Genomic DNA, 19722 nt, shown 5'->3' on the forward strand with positions numbered 1-19722 from the left:
GGCTCCAGCTGCACATTTCACGGAGGAAAGCTTCCACAATCTTCGCGAGTTCAATGCAGAATTCGCACAACGGCTTGTCCTGAAAGATGGATTTAAAAACAGAAGCTGTTTACGGGCCACAACCTGTAAGTATGATTTATTTTTCGTCAATGTGTTTTCCTGTAATAGTTTGTATTGTTAATTGTATGTACGTTGTAGCAAGAAGTAAACAAATGACAACGCTGTTTGGCTCTGAAAAACAGTTTGTTAAATGCTCATTCATACTTTACGTTATCCGACAAACACCTAACGTTACAAAAAATTTTAAAATCTCAACAGCGAACTTGAAATTAGTGTAAATTATTCGTTGATTAGAGCTTTTATGTATTGTTTATCTACATGCTTGTTTATCTACGGGCATGCTAAACATGGTTCTGTGTTTGATTTGGCTACTATAGTAAAGCCAATGTTTAGTGTTCGTTGTGGGTTAATACTTCTTGCGACAGACATTTGGCTATAATTGTTTTAAAAATACAAAAGTAACAGTGCCATTCAGTAGCGATCACTATAGATCCGCAGTCTTTACTCTTGAGGACTGAACAGGTTGAACAGGTTCTGCTCGATCATCTTCACTAAAATTGTCTGGGTCCGATTTAGGCTCAAATTTGTATGGTTTTATTGACGCCATTGTTTATACTACCAAAGCACAGTCTACCGGTAAAGGTAAGGGGCGTGACGTTTCCGACAAACGTGCACTAGGCGGTTAGTGAATAACAACACACTGGGCCAGCTAACCAATCTGAGCCCATTGCGTATTTTTGAGGGACTGGCTTCATAGAACCCGGAAACCATCAGACCGTTTTTACAAGGAGGGACAGAGCAGTGTAGAATATAGGTCAAATATATGAAAAATAATGCAATTTTTAAAAAACGAAGCATGAACACATGTTACAGTGCACCCCACAAACACAATCAAGCCTTCGAAATAATGTGCTTTACCACCCCTTTAAGTGCTGTATAGCACCAATCTTGGTGCTTCAGTGGTTCTTCAGCGGTTCTTTGGCTGAAGTGCTGTATAGCACCGCTGACTAAGGTGCTCTATAGCCCCGCTACCATATACAGAACATGTTAAAGGGGGGGGAAACACTCAGTTTCAGTCAGTCTCATGTCAATCTTGAGTACCTATAGAGTAGCATTGCATCCTGCATATCTCCGAAAAGTCTTTATTTTTATTATAATTATAAAAGAAAGATGCGCTGTTCCGAGTCTTTCCGAAAAAAGCCGTGCGGCTGGGGGCGTATCGTGTGGGCGGAGCTAAAGAATGTCGAGCGCGCGCCGCTGTTACTGTGTTGAGTGCGTCTGAAAGCTGCGTCATCCCTAAAAGCGGGGAAAAACTTTATTCAACATAAAAAATGGCTTTTAATCAGATACAGCCATACATCTATGATCCGGAATCAGACCCAGAGGCTGAAGTTGAACAGGAGCAGCAGCAAAAACGACTAGAGCAGGACGTCAACTATGTGGTATAAGTTACACTAACTATATAATATGTTTAGCGGCTTGTGTTATTTAGAACACCATGTCAAGCGCGAGTGTTACAATGTGTGTGTGTGTGTGTGTGTGTGTGTGTGTGTGTGTGTTTACGCGTGGTTTGTGTAGACATGATTTGTAGTAACCGGACTGGTTTTGCGCGTCAGGCTAGTGTTTACATAGAAAGACATGGAATAGTAGCGCATTTGAATGAAGAAGCGCGCTTATTTCGTTCAACATATTTCCCCACTCTTTGTGTATTGTTGTTTGGAGTGCTTTTACAATACACAAACATACACATATAGTGGCCAGCTAAACAAATGTACACACTATACATCGCATGCTCCATTGATCAATAAGTGATCATGTTTGGGCTACTTGATGGGCATAGGCAAAAACAGACATTTGAAGCAGTCAAACCTGCGGTTCCAACGTTGGGACCTTTATCGTTGGGACCGCTCCATCCTTCAGTATTAGGCGATCTGAAAATCCGTCGTCGAACTGGGCCTTGTTTATAAAACAATCGGCACCGAAATGCAGGGAACAGACATAAATATTTGCGCAACTCAGTTGCTGATCCGGAAAAGCAAATTCCATCTGTACGAGCCAGCGCTTTGATGGGCGTAGCCTATTGCTTTCACACTCTCTCTCTCTCTCTCTCTCTCTCGCGCGCGCTCTTCCGGTAGAATTGTCCGTACGGCCCATACAAGGAAATTCCGCCCTGTTGACGTCAAGCGGACCCATGATCGAAAAAAACTTTCCGAAACTTATGACTAACAGGAAGTACTAATTTTGGCAAAGAAATACTCCCATCAAACGTCCACCTTAGCTTTTGAAACTGTGTCCATGTTTAGCATGGGAATCCAAGTCTTTAACAGTGCAAAAAGATCAGTATGCATGAAACAGCATTTCACCCCCCCTTTAAGATATGGTGCTATATAGCACCAAAAGTAGTTCCCCTATGATTACGACCAAGAACCACTTTTAGTGCCATATAGCACCATTTTTCTTAGAGTGTATAACAATCAAAAACATCAGCAACAAACATGCCTACTGCAGTCGAATTGAACATTTTGTGTTGTGGTGTGGGGTACAAGTAAATAGCGACAACACGTCTGAGTAAATAAACAAACAAGTAGAAGCAGCACGTAAAGATGTTTGTCATTATCAGACTATTCATGTGCATGTTAACACAGTCTTTGGCTCCAACTACTACATTGAATAGTATTGGATAGTAATGTTTCCAGTAATGTGTGTGTGTGCCGTCATTATACAGTTCACTACAGCATCTCACATGAGTTTCTGCTAAAGTCTTTCTCTGCCTCCAGGCAGTAAAATTTCCAGTACATCACATAAACAGGAATAATGGTAGAAATAATGCCTTCTCTTCATTGAGTGCAGTTGGTCTTTTAAGGTAAATATATCCATTTCTTTCCCACTCAAATTGCTCTTCATATTGCAGTGATCATGTGATAGACGGTTTTATTTTGGAATTGTTTGTTTACTCATTCAGAAAATGCACTGAAGTAAACCACACATTTGAAAGACTACCTTGTGTGGTTCTAAAAGTAACCGATCATTCTTTACTCTTATACCACAAAAGGTAATTCTTCATCCTCACATTCTGCTGAAGTGCAAGCTTTCCAGATCCCTCAACCACCAGTGACGCCCACAACCCTTCTACTGGTGGAGGTATTGAGCAGGGCTCTCGAGGTGGAGCAAAAGAGTTGGGTTTCAGACATCATCCCACAGCAGAATCCACAGCTGACAGACTAGCCATGGTTAATTATGAAGCTCATGGAAAAATGTTTCAAACGAAAGCCAGTCAAAATGGTGAATGAATGAATTTCATTGTTTTCTTTCCAGCAATAGAGGAGGATCTCACCACTCCACCATTTCTGAAGAGCCACAATATATAGTGAGGAAAGTCAATTTATAGAGACTAAATGGGGAAAGAAAGTGAAATGGTGGGCTCAAGAGAAGGGACTGCTATCTGAAGGGCAGGCTTAACTCTGGCTGGAGAGTAAAGCAGAGTCATTTATTAAGGGGGCAGGAATGGCAACATTTGAACAAGACCTTCATAATGGGTCTGAAATTGCATAAGTGTGCACAAGACCGCCAAACATTAAAGTTCAGAAATGCCTTTTTACAACTGTCAATGCCAGAAGGTTCTCATCATATAGCATATGGTAAGCATGTGGTAGCCTGGAGTACAAGATAATACTAGTAATTATCTAATCAAGATGTCCGCTGAAACAAGGTGAAAATGAACAGTCGCATATGATAATGTGATAAAACCAAAATCACGGCTGGTTTTAATGTTTTTCTCAAGCTATTTATTTTTTGCTCGTTATCATGCAGCCGTGCCTCAAAGCAATGGGAATTCTGTGACAGCTGATCAAACTGAGGACCTTCATTTCAACATAATCTTCCTCTGAGAGACAGACACTATTTGCTGTGATAATCACAAATGTGCTTGGAGCATCTTCTGGAAACAAGTAAGATCTGTAAAATGTCCGTCACATTTCATATTGAGTGTATTTTTACCCCACTAATCAGGGGAAAGAGTGCCTCTTCTTGGAGACATGAACAATTTCGCAAACAGAAATATGATTTTAATTAGCAATTAGCCAAAGTTTGGCTGGTTAGCATGATTCACCTAGCCCTTTCAGGTAAATGTTGTTCACTAACTACAAAAAAAGCTACTTTTTTGGTCACATGAGCAAAGACGGCTGACTTCGAATTGCTTTCTTCTGTGAAATCCTGTACTAGCTGCACAACTGCCATTGAGATGAATGGGAATGCTAATGGATAGCTCTCTCCAGGTATTACAGTCCTGCTTGGATGAATCTTCCACTTTGTGTCTCTCAAATGAACTAGCTCTGCACACCAGTTTTTCATTTCAATCTGTCAGAGCCTGTCTCAAAATGCATACATACCGCCAGAGGAAGGTCTCGCTCGCTCTTTTACAGCTAACGCAATGGGGCGTTTTAATGGGATGAGCTGGGACTTTTCAAATGAGCGCTCAAGCATTCTTCAACTTCCTCGCTTACAGTCGTTTGAAGTCTGGAGTCGAGTAAGATTTGGTTGATTTAAGGCGAAAACTCAGGACTGGATTTGTGCAGATGGAAGGAATATGAAATGGGAGATTGATTTTCAAACTCAGATCATTATCTCCACCTCCTATATAATAACAGAGAAAGGGAATAGTAAGGAAGAAAGTATTTAGTGTTTATTTGTGGGTGCACAGCCAAATGGTGCTCTGGTGGAACTGGAAACCCTTTGCTACTTCCTGTTCATTTCACGAAGAAGCAATAACATTACTTCCCCAGAGAAGTTCTTGGTCAACCCCGGCCAGATGTTTCAACATCACTGATGATGTCAGACCACATTCACCCTACCAAGGTAGAGCATATCTCAGTCAACAGCACCGTTAATCTTGTCAGAGAAATTACTGTTAAAAAAGCGTTCATTAATGTTTTTTTTTTTTTTGCACATGATCATGTTTATTAAAATGACGAAAATTAATTAAGTTTAATTCAAACTTGCTGTTAATTTTAACAATGTACCCCGACAAGCCAGACCCACATCAAGATGTTGGGTCTGGGAACAAACCATTGGCAGGGCTCAATCCGAGGGGCGGGATAAACGGTTGTCTTTCAAATTCCTTCTGCACGCAATAGGATAGCGCTACAACCAACCAGAGCAAAGAAGAAGGTGAAGCCGAGCTAGTTGATAGATTAAACTTTCGGTGTATCCAGTCGGCAAAACTCCGAACACATCTTCTTTCTTAAGAATGACTTCAGTGCCGTTCTTTGTTCTTTCCTCAAAGAAAAGCTTAACTCCAATACCAGAGTCGCGGCCAAAGCCGGTTCGAAAGACCGCTGCTCGCCAGCCTCTTTGTTTTCAAGTAGCACGCGGAACCGCCGTAACTCTGCCATCATTATGTTAAGCCCGCCCACCGACTCTATACACGATGTGATTGGCCTGACCAGAGTTTGGTTTTTCCAGCTCGCAAGCCAACGGAGAGTTGCTAAACGACCCTGGCTGCAAATTAGATTTGCTGCCGCTAGTGTGCGTCTCGATTTCTAGGCTACTAACAATGTGTTGTTGTTTTTTTTATTATAAAAAAAACGAAATCTAGAAAGATTCCGATTGCTTCAAGTGATCTAACTTAAGTCAAATAAGATTATAGTCAAGATTAATCAAATCAGTTTGCAATTGGTACAATTTTTTCATGTTTTTGAAAGAAGTCTCTTTTGCTCACATTAATATTGTAAAATATTATTGCAATTTAAAATAGCTGCTTTCTATTTGAATTGATTTTAAAATGTAATATATTCTTGTGATGGCATAGCTGCATTTTCAGTCTTCAGTGTCACATGATCCTTCGGAAATCATTTTAATATGCTGATTTGGTGCTCAAAAAGCATTTCTCTTTATCAATGTTGAAAAATGTTGTGCTGCTGGAATTTTTCTCAGGATTTTTTGATGAATAGAAAGTTCAAAGGAACAGCATTTATCTGATGTAAAAGTCATTACTGTCACTTTTGATTAATTGAATATGTCTTATTCAATTAATTTCTTTCAATATATATTCTTTCTAGGTTCTTACTGACCCACTGAACTGTACTGTATACAACATAAACGTAGTATTATTTACAACTTGGTTGACAGAAATGTACTAGTGCTAGTCAGAATGCAAGTAAAAAAAACATATTTGGCTTAATTTTCCATGTCAAGATAAATGTTATTTTCATAGACAAAATTAGATTTTATTCAAGAATGATTGAATATGACATGATAAAATATTGACAGAATTTAAAAAGATACGGTTGTCAAAATACAAAAAACCTGACCTACACTTGTCGACAATAATTCTAACTCTCTCTTATCTCTTATTGCTTTCACCTGCACACATCTACGATCGCTTTAGCAGCATTCCCTCTTTCCAGTCTGCAGTCCATTGGGAAAACTCACTCCCAGCTTTCTTTCTTATTCCCTCCAGATGTGCATCAGGATGGATGAGACATCTAATGTATCCGTCCGAAGAGGGCACAGGAAGTACTATTTCACTTGCCAATGTATGGAACCAAACTTATAGTGGCTAACATATGGTCTTCATAAACCTCAGGTTCCCACAAAGCGATATAAACGACTTGAAGGATGCATAATGTCTCATTTCCTGAGCCCCAGCCCTGTAACTACGGTCTGCTGAGAAAATATGTGGCATGTCACAGCTTATTGTGTTATGATGAGAGGGCCTAGTGAGGGAGGCCGAGAGACAGACAGCGCGCAGTGGGCTGTGAAGAAAAGAAACCGAGAGAGAGGAAAGAGAAGTGGAGAGATGAGGAGAGGAGAAGGGAAAAGCCTGCAGCCATTGCAGCACTGGAGCATGAAACAGCGCCCTGCTCGCCAATCATTCACTCTTTAGATAAATAATTATGCCTTTCACAAGACACCCGTGGCTGAGAGATGACCAAACTGAAGAATAAACTGAGAGACAGGTCACATCAAAGCAAAGAGAAATTAAGTTAAATGGCGTTCGCTGCCTCCTCCACCTCGCTCTCGTTTTATTTAAGCGATATCTTGCCTCTGCTATATATACAGAAAATATGACACTATCCTGGCCAGTTAAAATCATAATTTCTTTAGCTGCGCATACTTTCGTTTTCACTTGTCCACCACAAGGCAGTAAATTTGTGGCCATTTTACCCAGCTGCATCTGACTAGCATAGAGGACAGGGTCTCCCAAAGCCTGCAGGTGATTGACAGGTCTGTTTACATTAACACCCGCTGCTATCGGCTTCAACCTGAAAGATAGGAAATCAGATAGAAAAAACTATCAAAGCAAACATGAATGTGTTTACACAGGGTTACCAAAAGGGGGCACATTAACTAGACTTATTTCGTTATTTAAAGGGTTAGTTCACCCAAAAATGAAATTTCTGTCATTTCTGTCACCCTCATGTCATTCCAAACCCGTAAGACATTCGTTCATCTTCGGAACACAAATTAAGATATTTTTGATTATATCTGAGAGCTTTCTGACCCCATACAGACAGCAACACAACGACCACTTTCAAGGCCCAGAAAGGTAGTAAAGAGATCATTAAAATAGTCCAAGAGACTACAGTGTTTCTTAATGTTATGAAGCAATGAGAATACTTTTTGTGTGCAAAAAACAATAACAAAAATAACTTTATTCAACAATGTCTTCTCTTCCCTGTCCCTCTCTTACGCTATTCACGTTGTTGGGCTATTTACACAGTGTAGCGCTTCTGGGTTCCACGGCAGATCGGCGGCTCACTATTGGCTGAGCACCACAATGCATGCATGAATCGCGTAGGAGAGTGACATGGAAGAGAAGAAATTGTTGAATAAAGTCGTTTGTTGCTCAGGAAGACAGCCGGGAAACCTGCTTGAAAACTATTTTTGCAATCTCATTTGGTGAAGTTAAAGTGGCTGAAATTACACACTTCAGTTTTAAAGGTACTGACGAATAATTGTTATAAATGCTGCCCATCAATTTGACAGATAAAACTTTTAGGTAAATAAAGTATAAGTATTAATATATACATATATTAGTTAGGGAAAAAAACGATGGAAAAGAAATGCCTGCACTTGAAATAAATATTAGGCAAGGTTCAATCATTTTGAATAAAAGTAAAATAGATGCAATGGTTTAGATATCTGCATTCTCAAATTAAATGTTTTTGTTGGTTGATTAACTATGTAAAACAAAGCCATTAACTAGCCTATATTTTTGCCAAGTCAGTCATTCAGGCCATTTTTGCCAACAAAAGCATTAATAATGTACCTTACATTTAGGGTCCAATTAGGGTGACCACCCGTCCCGCTTTGCGTTGTACCGCACAGCATTTTCACCACTTGTCCCGCACGTCGCATATTGAGAAAATGTCCCGCATATTCATCAGTCTGTTGGTTTTTAATGATCATATTAAGAAAACATGCATGCGTTCTTTTGCCTTTTTAAGAAAGCATTTCATTTATTCTTTTTGCGGCATCGTATTTCACCTAGACATATTTAACAGCGCTTCGTCAGACGTAACATCCCGCCTTTCACAAATACAACAACAGCCGTTTTTAAAATCCTATCCAATGGTTGAAAAGAAAGGAGTAAACACGGTCACTAGTAGGTTGTGATGGCTGTCAATCAAAATGTGGAGCGGTTCGTTCCATGTAGAAAACAAATGGATAATTCGGTAAATTGGTTATATTCTTAATATATAATATAATATATAAGACTGTCAATGAACTAATTTCATGTTGCTTTATATTTTATTTGTTCATTATTGGACTTGGTCAGATCTGATGCCTGCTGCCTTTGGGCTCAGTGATGTTGAATTTAAATGACATGTAAAATGTTACATTGTGATGTAATGGTGTTTTCTGGAAGGGACTAAAGAACAGTATTTTTATCATCTGAAAGGCAGAATACGTTTTTATTAAGTTAGATAGACATTGTGTAACAGTTTCAGGTTATGTTTTAGTGTCGGTAACATGTCCCACATTGTCCCACAGAAACTTAGTAATTGTCCCACATTTGGTTTGTTTGATGGTGGTCACCCTAGGTCCAATTCTCACGACTAACTATTAACTATGACTTTTGCCTTAATAAACTCCTAATTACTGCTTATTAATAGTTAAGGTAGCTGTTTAGTGTAGGTATTGGGTAGGATTAAGGGATGTAGAATAAGGTCATGCAGAATAAGGCATTAATGTGTGCTTTAAGTACTAGTAAACGGCCAATAGAATTGGCCCATAAACTAAAGTGTTAGCAACAAATGGCATACTTCTGTTCAGCTATGAGAGAAATGTTGAACAAATATGACGGGTAAAATGAGACCATGATGAAAGTTTTACAGCCACGTCCATCACAGTGACAAATAATGATTAACTGCAGCACAACCCCTGGTTTGCAGCAATTACTCATAAAAGGTTTATGTATTCATAAAGACTGCTCTTAAATGTTTTTGCGATATTTAAGCCTTTGCCATTCTCAGTGATGGCTGTCCGAAACAATGGATTAAATATAAGTGAACAACAACCAGTGACTGGCAAAAAGCTGTGTACATTCTGAACTGCTAAGGTTAATCAAGGTCACATCCCCATAAGGAATGGTTTATTTCAGCCCAATTTTACCACTGAAATGGACAATTAGAAATTCCTGGAATGGTTTTCCTTCTGGGAGAAGTATGTGTGGATTGGGGAGATATCTGTGGGAGTGATCTATAACTACTCCTCTGAAAGGGCAAACTGAATTTTTCCTTCTCAAAATGTGCCTGAGCTCATGGCTGGTAATAAAGTCTCCAGAGAAAAATGTGTGCACGTGTTTTCTAGGTTATTTGCCCATCCCATGTGGTGAGGTCCTGCCTTAAGGCTATTGTTTGGACACAGTTCACCTCGTGCTGCATTGGTCACAGACAGGGCGTGGTTCAGGGAGGCCACGCTGCGGTTTGGAGATGGGAGGGGAAGGAAAAGGCGGAAGGGGAGAGAGAAATGGAGATGGGGGCTCTCTGAACAATCTCCCCACTCTCTGGGAGCTGACAGGAAAACTGGGAGATCCCATGGGGGGAATAAGGCGAAAGAGATACTCCCTTTTCTTTGAAAACAAAGCTGTACTGTAATCCGTCTCAAGTGCACTGGTGCAGCTAACTAGAGCAAACACCACGCTAGTATTAACACTTTTTCCACCGAAATGGTACTGCTTCCCATACCAAGATATCTGTAGAGTTCACTGAGAACCAGGATGAACCAGCAGGGCCAGCATGAACAGCTGATGATGTTATTACACAACTTTTACACAAACAAACATAGCACATTGCTGTTTTGAGATATACATACCATTCAAAAGTTTGTGGATCATAAGATGTTTTTGAAAGAAGTCTCTTATGGTCACCAAGGCTGAATTAATTGAATAAAAAATACAGTAATATTGTGAAATATTATTAACTATTTCAATAGATTTGATATGTATTCCTGTGATGCAAAGCTGAATTTTCAGCATCATTACTCCATTCTTCAGTGTCACATGATCCTTCAGAAATCATTCTACATTACATTGTAATGTAGATGCATTTTCTGTGACGCTGCTTTGAAACGATATGTATCGTGAAAAGCGCTATACAAATAAATTTGAATTGAATTGAATTCTAATATGCTGATTTACTGCTCTATACATTTATTAACAAAGCTGAAAACGCTTCATATTTTGTGGAAACTGTGATCTCTTTTACAACATTAAGCCATGGAAATTAAAACTTTAAAAGGGACATTTCACCCAAAAAAAATGAATTCTGCCATCATTTACTCACAATCATGACCTTCCAAACCAATGCTGTTTTGGACACCAGTGACTTTTATTATATTGACAAAAAAAGCTGAAATATTCTTTGTTTCATTCTAGTTATATCTAGTTGTATTAGTTTAATCTCGGTTTTATTAGTTAAACATCATGGAAAAGTCATTAAATTTTCTTTTGAATATACAGCTCTAAAATGTTTTATTGGAAAGAAAGTGCACTTTGTAAATTAAATCTCTATATAATTACAACAACAACAACAACAACAACAACAACAACAACAACAACAACAACAACAAAAAACAGTATTCATGAATGACTGGAAAAGTCATGGATATACATTAATCAAAACGTATGGGAACTCCCATTGGTGTGGAGTTGGCCCAGAACCATCTTTTTGGAGGTGGAAACATACGGAACAGTCTCAGGCACCTTGTCATTGAAAAAGGGACACATGTAACAACCAACAAGAGAAACCTGAAAGGAAAACTACAGGGGGAAAAAAAGACACATCCCTGGGTTCCAAACAGCCAGCAAGCATTGCTTAACCTTTCCAACAAATCCTCAAAAATTCATCCACGTTTCAGATCAAATAAAATCCCACAAAATCAGCGAGGCGCAACACCTCCCAAAGGCTGATTTAAAAGCAATTTAAAACATCACCTCCGTCTGTGAGCGCTTTATTGAGTTCACTTCGTCGCATTTCTCTCTGCTTATCACTTTCTCAGGGTTGCGGGGGGTTTAGCATGCTGGCTTGCACGAGTCCCACTAGTGTTGGCATAAATCACAAGGGCACAGCAAAGCCATAAGCTCCACCGCAGGCTCCTTAACACTGCCTCCGGCTTCTGCCGCTGATGCTGGCAGTGCTGTCATCTGATTATACTCATAATGACTTGTCACAATCTTTTTCATCAGTTTAAATTTAGTATTAGCTTGTAGGATTGCTTTGTGTCAACCTGGCAGAGGAATTACAATTATGAGTGGTACTCTATTCAACACAGCTCAGAAGAGAAAAACTGCCTGTTTTTGTATTTATAGACAGGCACTGTAAAAAAAAATAAAAAATAAAAAATTTGAACTTAAGATCAGTTGCTGCCTTGAATTTTTAAGTATAATTAACTTGGTTATACAAGTAAGTTAAACTTAATTATATCAAATTGAAAATCGAGTTGAATCTTGTATAACATGAAATTGCGTAAACTATTTTAGTAATGTAAGTAATGTAAAAACATAAATTGCCATGACTTGCTTATATCATTTGTGGTTACCCGTAGCTTGTTTGGGCTAGTTTAAGTGAAGTTAACATCACAGACATTTAAAGAGAAGCATACGGTTTGGTTCACACTGCAGCTAATTCGGGCCAAAAAACTGCCTAGATACGAAGAGATTGTTTAAATCATCCAATTACAGTTTAGTTAGATCTGCTTAGTATCTGAAATACAGTATACTATATATACATGGAAGAAAACATTTTTAATACAAATGCAGTGGGAGGAGGGTCAATGAATGGTTGTGCAGAAAACACTAAAACCTCAGATTATATACATTATTATACACATCACCATTAAAAAGTGTGTGGTCGGTAAGATTTTTAAAGGCTTTAGAAAGAAGTATCTTATGCTCAGTAAAGCTGGGTGCACACTGTGAGATTTATTATAGTCCTTCACGATTGTTCCTTGTCAGACTGTACGAACATGATCCCCGCTGTAAACCATGTCACACTGTAAGATCTAAGTTGTCATTAATGTCAGACTGTACGTTAGTCAAGGCGCGCACGCGCAAGAAAACTCATCAATCAATGACGCGTTCGGTGACCGTGAGCTGCATACATGCGGGACTGAAATGGTGGCAACAAAGAAATCTCAAGCGCTCATTTTGGTCATAGTTTGTCTTGAAAAACGTAGATAATTTGACGGTTGTCGTTAGAAGTCACACTGCAGGATTGTGCGGCAAATCTTCTGACACTGCCAGAATTTCGTCTGAGGTCAAATTTGATCGGAGCGGTCATTAATCGGCTGCCGGTGAACATGTCAAACTATCAAAGACTTCAGATTTTAGCCTAGGATCAGAGGGATCTTTTAGGATTTGCAAAATTTGTCTCAGACGGCCAAATCGTGGCTAAAATCGCACAGTGTGCATCCGGCTTTTACTGCATTTATTTGATCAAAAAACAGTAAATAAAGTGAAATATTATTACAATTATTGCATCATTAATCCAGTATTCAGTGTCATGATCCTTCAGAAATCATTCTAATATGCTAAATTAGTGCTCATATAACACTGTTCTAAAACAGTTGTGCTGCTTTATATTTTTGTTGAAACTGTGATCTCTTTTCTAACATTATCAATTTATTTACTGTTACTTTCAATAAATTAAATGAATTCTTACAGAACAAAAAGTATTCATTTCATTTTTCCTTAAACAAATCTTACTGACCCCACACTTTTTAACAGTAATGTATAATATCAGATTATAAATAATAAAATATAATAACTATAATGGCAGATTATATAACATATAGAGACTCAAAATGGAATTTATATTAGTCCAAAAGCAATAAATAAGTGCCAGTGAATATGCCTGATTAAGACCACATTGTGGATTTGTTTGGCTTGACTTCTTGTTTACTGCTTGTTCTGGTCTATGGACCATCAGACTTCAAAGCCACAGCTGCCAACGAGGCATGCAGCTCTCTCATGCCATAAGTAATGCCAGGGGTACATCCGCACTATTACCATCTGTCAATCACTGAGAAATGGACCATCGGTTTGCTAGTGAGGTTTTTTTTTTCTGCAAATAAAATCTTGCTTAATCTCTTATATAAGCATCTCTTTCACTCTTTACTCCATCTTAAAGGTTCAGTACAGTTGCGCTGGCTAATATGACAGTCGTCATGGATTTACACTTATAGTTGTGGTCAGAATTATTGGACCCCTTGGTAAATGTGAACAAAGAAGCCTGTAAAAATAAATCTGAATTGATCTTTTATTCCGAAAAATACTCCTTTCATTGAAGTAAAATAATTGAAAATGTGGGGGAAATCTCCAAAAAACATTGGACATAATTATTGGCACCCTTTTATTCAATACTTTTTTCAACCTACTTTTGCCAAGATAACAGCTCTGAGTCTTCTTCTATAATGCTTGATGAGTTTGGAGAACACCTGATAAGAGATCAGAGACCATTCCCCCATACAGAATCTCTCCAGATCCTTCAGATTCCCAAATCCATGTTGGTGCTTTTACTCTTCAGTTCACCCCACTCATTTTCTATAGGGTTCAGGTCAGGGAACTAGGACGACCGTGGCAGAAGCCTAATTTTGTGCTCAGACACATTTGTGAGTTGATTTTGATGTTTGTTTTGGATCCAACCATGGTCCATAATAAGATTTCTAGCAGCAGAGGCCATCAGGTTTTTATTTTTTATCTGTTGGTATTTGATAGAATCCATGATACCATGTATCTGAAAAAGATGTCCAGGACCTCCAGCAAAAAAATAGGCCCACAATACTAAAGATCCAGTGGTTTATTTAACCGTGGACATGGGGTACTTTTTATCCCTGTTTGCACCAAACCCATCTGGTGGGTATGCTGCCCCCCAATTTTTATGTTTTGTTTCATCCGACCATAGAAACTAGTCCCGTTTTGAAATTCCAGTCGTGTCTGACAACTGAATATGCTTGTGTTTGTTTTTAGATGAGCGAGTAGGATTTTTCTTGAAACCTTATCGAACAACTTGATGTAGGTGCTGTTTGATTTCGTTTTAGTCTTTCTGACCTCAATACTCAACTAATCTCTGAAATTCTCCATCTGTGATCCTTGGAGAGTCTTTGGCAACTCAAACTCTCCTCCTCACCGTGCATTGGGACGATATAGACACATGTCCTCTTCCAGTCACATTTTTAACATCTTTAGTTGATTTGAACTTCTTAATTATTGCCCTGATGGTGGAAATGGGGATTTTTAATGCTTTAGCTATTTTCTTACACCCACTTTCTATTTTGTGAAGCTCAACAATCTTTTGCTGCACTTCAGAACTATATTCTTTGGTTTTACTCATGAAGATGATTAAGGGAATTTGGCCTTTGTGTTTTCTCATATTTATACTCCTGTGGAACAAGAAGTCATAGCTGGACAATTACCTGTTCCTAGTCACCCTGGTGTGCTAAAAAAAATTAAAAATTAAGGGTAATATACTTCAGAGATAAATTCTAGGGGTGCCAATAATTGTGTTCAACATTTCTTTCATAATGTGATTTTCTCCCCGACTTTTCATTCTTTTACTTAAATAAAAGGTTAGATTTTTGCAAATTTTTTGAATGAAAGATCAAGAGGATAAACAATGTGGATTTATTTTTACAGCCACCTTTGATCATATTTACCATGGGGTCAATAATTCTTACCACAACTGTACACCTAGCTGTTCAAGAAGACTTCACATATACACTCTAAAAAAAAAAAGGTTCTATATTGCACCAAAAATGGTTCTTGGCTCGTAATCATAGGGGAACCTTTTTTAGTGCTATATAGCACCAATTTTGGTGCTTCAGTGGTTCTTCAGCGGTTCTTCAGAGGTTCTTCACCGGTTCTTTGACTAAGGTGCTATATAGCACCTCTGAAGAACCGCTGAAGAACCACTGAAGCACCACTGAAGCACCAAAATTGGTGCTATATAGCACTAAAAAAGGTTCCCCTATGATTATGAGCCTTTTTTTTAGAGTGTAGGGCAGGAGTAGTATGGACCACGTTAATGATACTTTCACATCCTTTCACTACCTCCCATTACCTTCTACATCTTCTCTCACATCTTTGGCATGATATGACACTGAGATCGCACCTCTCAAGCATTACTTGATCTGAATGGTGACTTGGCCAATTTGCAACCATAGACTTTCCATCAGGTATTCAAGCGTGTGCAGATGTCATTGCATTAGACTTTTTCTCATTTGTTGTGCAAGTGTTCGTCTCTAGGGACACAGAGGTTCACTGCCGTCTCACTCAGCATGAGCAAAAGAGCTCTGCTAGGCCTACTTTTCATTTTGACACTTTTCGCATCCAATAGCTTGCGTTTAGAGACGCATTTTAATCTTTTTAAGATCACCAAGCGAGAAAGTGAACTTAGTGTGATACCTCACTTGTTCATGTAGATTTGACAGCTGAGCACCAACCAGCTGGAATTGTGAATAATGTATTATGCTTTAGCGGTATTGATTCTTAGAGAACTGTTTCCATTTTAAAAGATCAGCAAATATATATTGTGTGTAGATTTACTTTTCCCTCCTGAGACTGGATGTGTATCTGATTATGGTAATAGAGTCCATTCATTTATGAACCAACGTTTAACATACTATGGCCAATAAACTGTTGGAACAAGCAAATTGATGACAATGCAGAGACAGCATCCATATTGCTCTGATTTATGCAAAACCTGATATGAATGATGAGTCTGCCCTTGACTAGGGAGAAAATATTTATAATATGAAAAAGGTAATGCAGATAAGATAACAACTCTCCACTTCAGAATAGTGTTGGTTTTAAGGGCCATTCACACCCAGGAAGATAACTATAACTGTACATTTTATATAAATATATTTTTTAATAATCGTTCAAAAGTCCACACCTCAACTATAATGATCATGTCACAGAGGAACAATATTATTGAAATCACCTTCAGAACAAAATTTTCCAGCTGATGAACAATAAAAAAGCAGTCCTTTAAAGAGCTTGAGCATTAAAGCGGCAGAACTATGGATGCTAATATAGCTTTCATTATAGTTATCTTTATAGTTATTGTTCTTGGTGTGAACAGGCCTTTATACAGTGGGGTCCAAACAAATCTGGTAGTCCACATTAAATATTTAAAGTCTCACCCTGTTGGTATATAATAAATTGATATGCTTAAAGTATGCTAAATTGGAACTGCTGAGTTGGAAATTAATTTTGTATTTTATGCACTTAAGTTATCTGGAAATATTGCTGAGGTCCAACTAAAGATATATTTAAGTATATTTGATTGTTCATACTATCATTACTAATAGTGATATTAAAACACATTTTAGGCTTAATATTAAGAAATGTGCAGTGTGCAATAAAGAAGTACTCTAAATCAATTTGATTTATAATATTTATATCAGTAAGTCTCAAGTGATTTCTCAGTAAATATGTTAATGGATTTGCAGTATACTTAGCATGAAATAAATGTGTTTTAAATTATTTTTTCACTAAGGTTGTCCTACACCATTTATGCCTCGAATTGTGTGTCTTGTTGAGGAGAAGTAAGCTTTTAGCTTTGTAAACAATCTAATTGGATGATAAAGACAAGGGGAAACCCCTAAAGAGAACATAATATCATGGAAATGATTCTGACTAGGACCAGAAATATCTAGAACTAGATCTAGAACAGTGGTTCTCAACCAGGAGGTCTCAGCAAACTTCCAAGGGGGTTGCATATTAATATATAATACTGCAATATGTAATATTATTAATGTTATTATTAATTGAAATGTTTTAAAAAACATACAAATCATAATGTAAACTGAAGTCATATTTCCCCCCCTCAATATCTATTGTTTTTAATGAAGAACATGCAGTTCTTGAAACGTCTAAAATCACAAAATCATATAAATCTATTATTATAATAATACTACACCCACAACACTGTGGTGGCTAACCCGCCTCAATATAGTTTTCTTCTTTAGATCCTGTTATCACATAAACTTCACTTGTCATCTAAAGATGGAGGAGAGCCGGAGCACAACTGGATGCCACATCTCTCCATTAGGCTGTCATAGTCCATTAAACACCGGCCTGCTTTCAAGTTTATATTCAGAGTGTGTCTGCCTGCAACATGAGGTAAACATTTTGAGTGTTTGTATCAAAACGAAAAAAAGTTATTAGCTGCAATAAATGGTTGTGTGGTTCGTGAAAGGTCAGGATAGTGGAAAAATACTTCTTCAGAAAAAAAGAAGAAAAAAAAAAGAAAAGTGAAATGAAATTGAACCCAATCCAAATCCAGCCCTACAACAAACATGACTTTTCGTGGCCCTCAGCCCTTGGCTCGATAACGACGGAAGGATGTGAGCAGAACACAAATGAACCCGTAGCCCTGATTAGAGGAATGCTGTTTTTTGAAACGGGAGGGGGGGGCGGCTTTGTGTTTAAACTATGAGAGCAACTCCCACATACGGCAGGACAGAGGAATGTGTATCTGATTACATTCTGCCTGCTCAGCCTCCGGCTCTCCCATGTAAACTGTCACCTGACTGAGAGAGAGACTGAGAGAGGCAGAGAGAGAGGGAGAAGCATTACATCAGTGCACTGGTAAAGAGGAATGTGGGTTCACTGCAGTGAGATGCCTTAAACCCATGTGAAAAGAGAGGGGGGGGGGGGGGGGCATGCTGTTCATACAATCCCATTCATTTAGAAGGGTCCCGCTAATGACACCTGTTCAAACACACAGTTTCTATTACTTTCGCTCAGCCTGCAGAAGACCACCGGGGGGAGTGTCGCCCACCGCTGGGCTGCCCTGCATGCTGTACCCTCTATAACATCATCAACCTGACACAATATCAATACGCTGGCCCTCGCCGCACACACACAGACACTGTCCGAGCCGCTTAACATGACCTCTAGCCTGAATTAAAAACTGCCTTAGGCTATGAAATCTGTACAACAGAACCGGACGGATCTCGCCACACCTAACTTCCTTTCAGAGAACATGAAGTGAAAGTTGAGATAACCAGCAAAAAAGATGAGTCACAACACACAATGATAAATGAACTCACATTCAGGGTAGTTTTGGTAACAATTGCAATAGGGTTCAATTTGTTAACATTACTTAATGCATTTAAGTGACATTAACAAGAATAATTTTATTAATCTAAACTATTACTAATCTAGGTTAATACTGTAAAAATACTATTACTACCCTAACCCTAACCCTAACCCTAACCCTAACCCTAACCCTAACTATTTCATTATTATGCTCTTTCATAATACGTACACTACCATTTAAAAGTTTAGGGTCAGTAGGATTTTGTTTTGCTTTGTTATAAATATTAAGAAATTAATGTTTGTATTTAGCAAGGATGCGTTTAAATTGACAGTAAAGACATTTATAATGTTACAAAAGATTTCTATTTCAAATAAATGCTGTTCTTTGGAACTTTCTATTCATCAAAAAATCCTGTTTTCCACAAAAATATGAAGCAACAATTCAGCATATTAGAATGCTTTCTGAAGGATCATGTGACACTGAAGACTGGAGTAATGATTCTGAAAATTCAGCTTTTACATTTTTAATTATATTGAAATAGAAAACAGTTATTTTAAATTGTAATACAATATTACTGTTTTTAATGTATTTTTGATCAAATAAATGCAGCCTTGGTGAGCAAAACATCTTACCAAGCCCAAACTTTTGAATGTTGGTGTCTGTTGATTTATACAACTTGACATTTTAAAAACCTTTCGTAATATTAAGATTAATAAATGCTGTAAAGATACTTTTCATTAGTTAGGTTTCATGAACTAACAATGTTAAAAGGAAGCTTGCTGTCAAGTTTTTGGGATGTCATCAAGCACTTTTAACGAAAATACCGGGAGTGTCATCTTGATTTAACATGACAGTTCACCCAAAAATGAAAATTTTGTCATCATTTACACACCCACATGCTGTTCCTTTATGTTCTGTGAAACATAAAAGAAGATATTTTGACAAACATGTTTTTTCCCCCTTACAATAGAAGTCAATGGTCACCAAAACTGTTTGGTTATCAACATTCTTCAAAAATCTTCTTTTGCAGTTTTTTTTTTTGTAGATGAAAGAATGTCATACAAGTTTGGAATGAAAAAGTTGAGTAAATGATGACAGAATCTCATTTTTGGTG

The 19722-nt window shown here is 38.0% G+C and overlaps 1 protein-coding gene across 5 annotated transcripts in view; it reads right to left on the minus strand.

Moving 5' to 3' along the window:
* The window catches only part of kaznb (kazrin, periplakin interacting protein b), a 209513-nt gene that overhangs the window by 82927 nt on the left and 106864 nt on the right, over window positions 1-19722 (minus strand). The gene's annotated exons all lie outside the window — the stretch shown is intronic.

This window comes from Gobio gobio (assembly GCF_949357685.1).
Source record: "Gobio gobio genome assembly, chromosome: 19".
NCBI lineage: Eukaryota > Metazoa > Chordata > Actinopteri > Cypriniformes > Gobionidae > Gobio > Gobio gobio.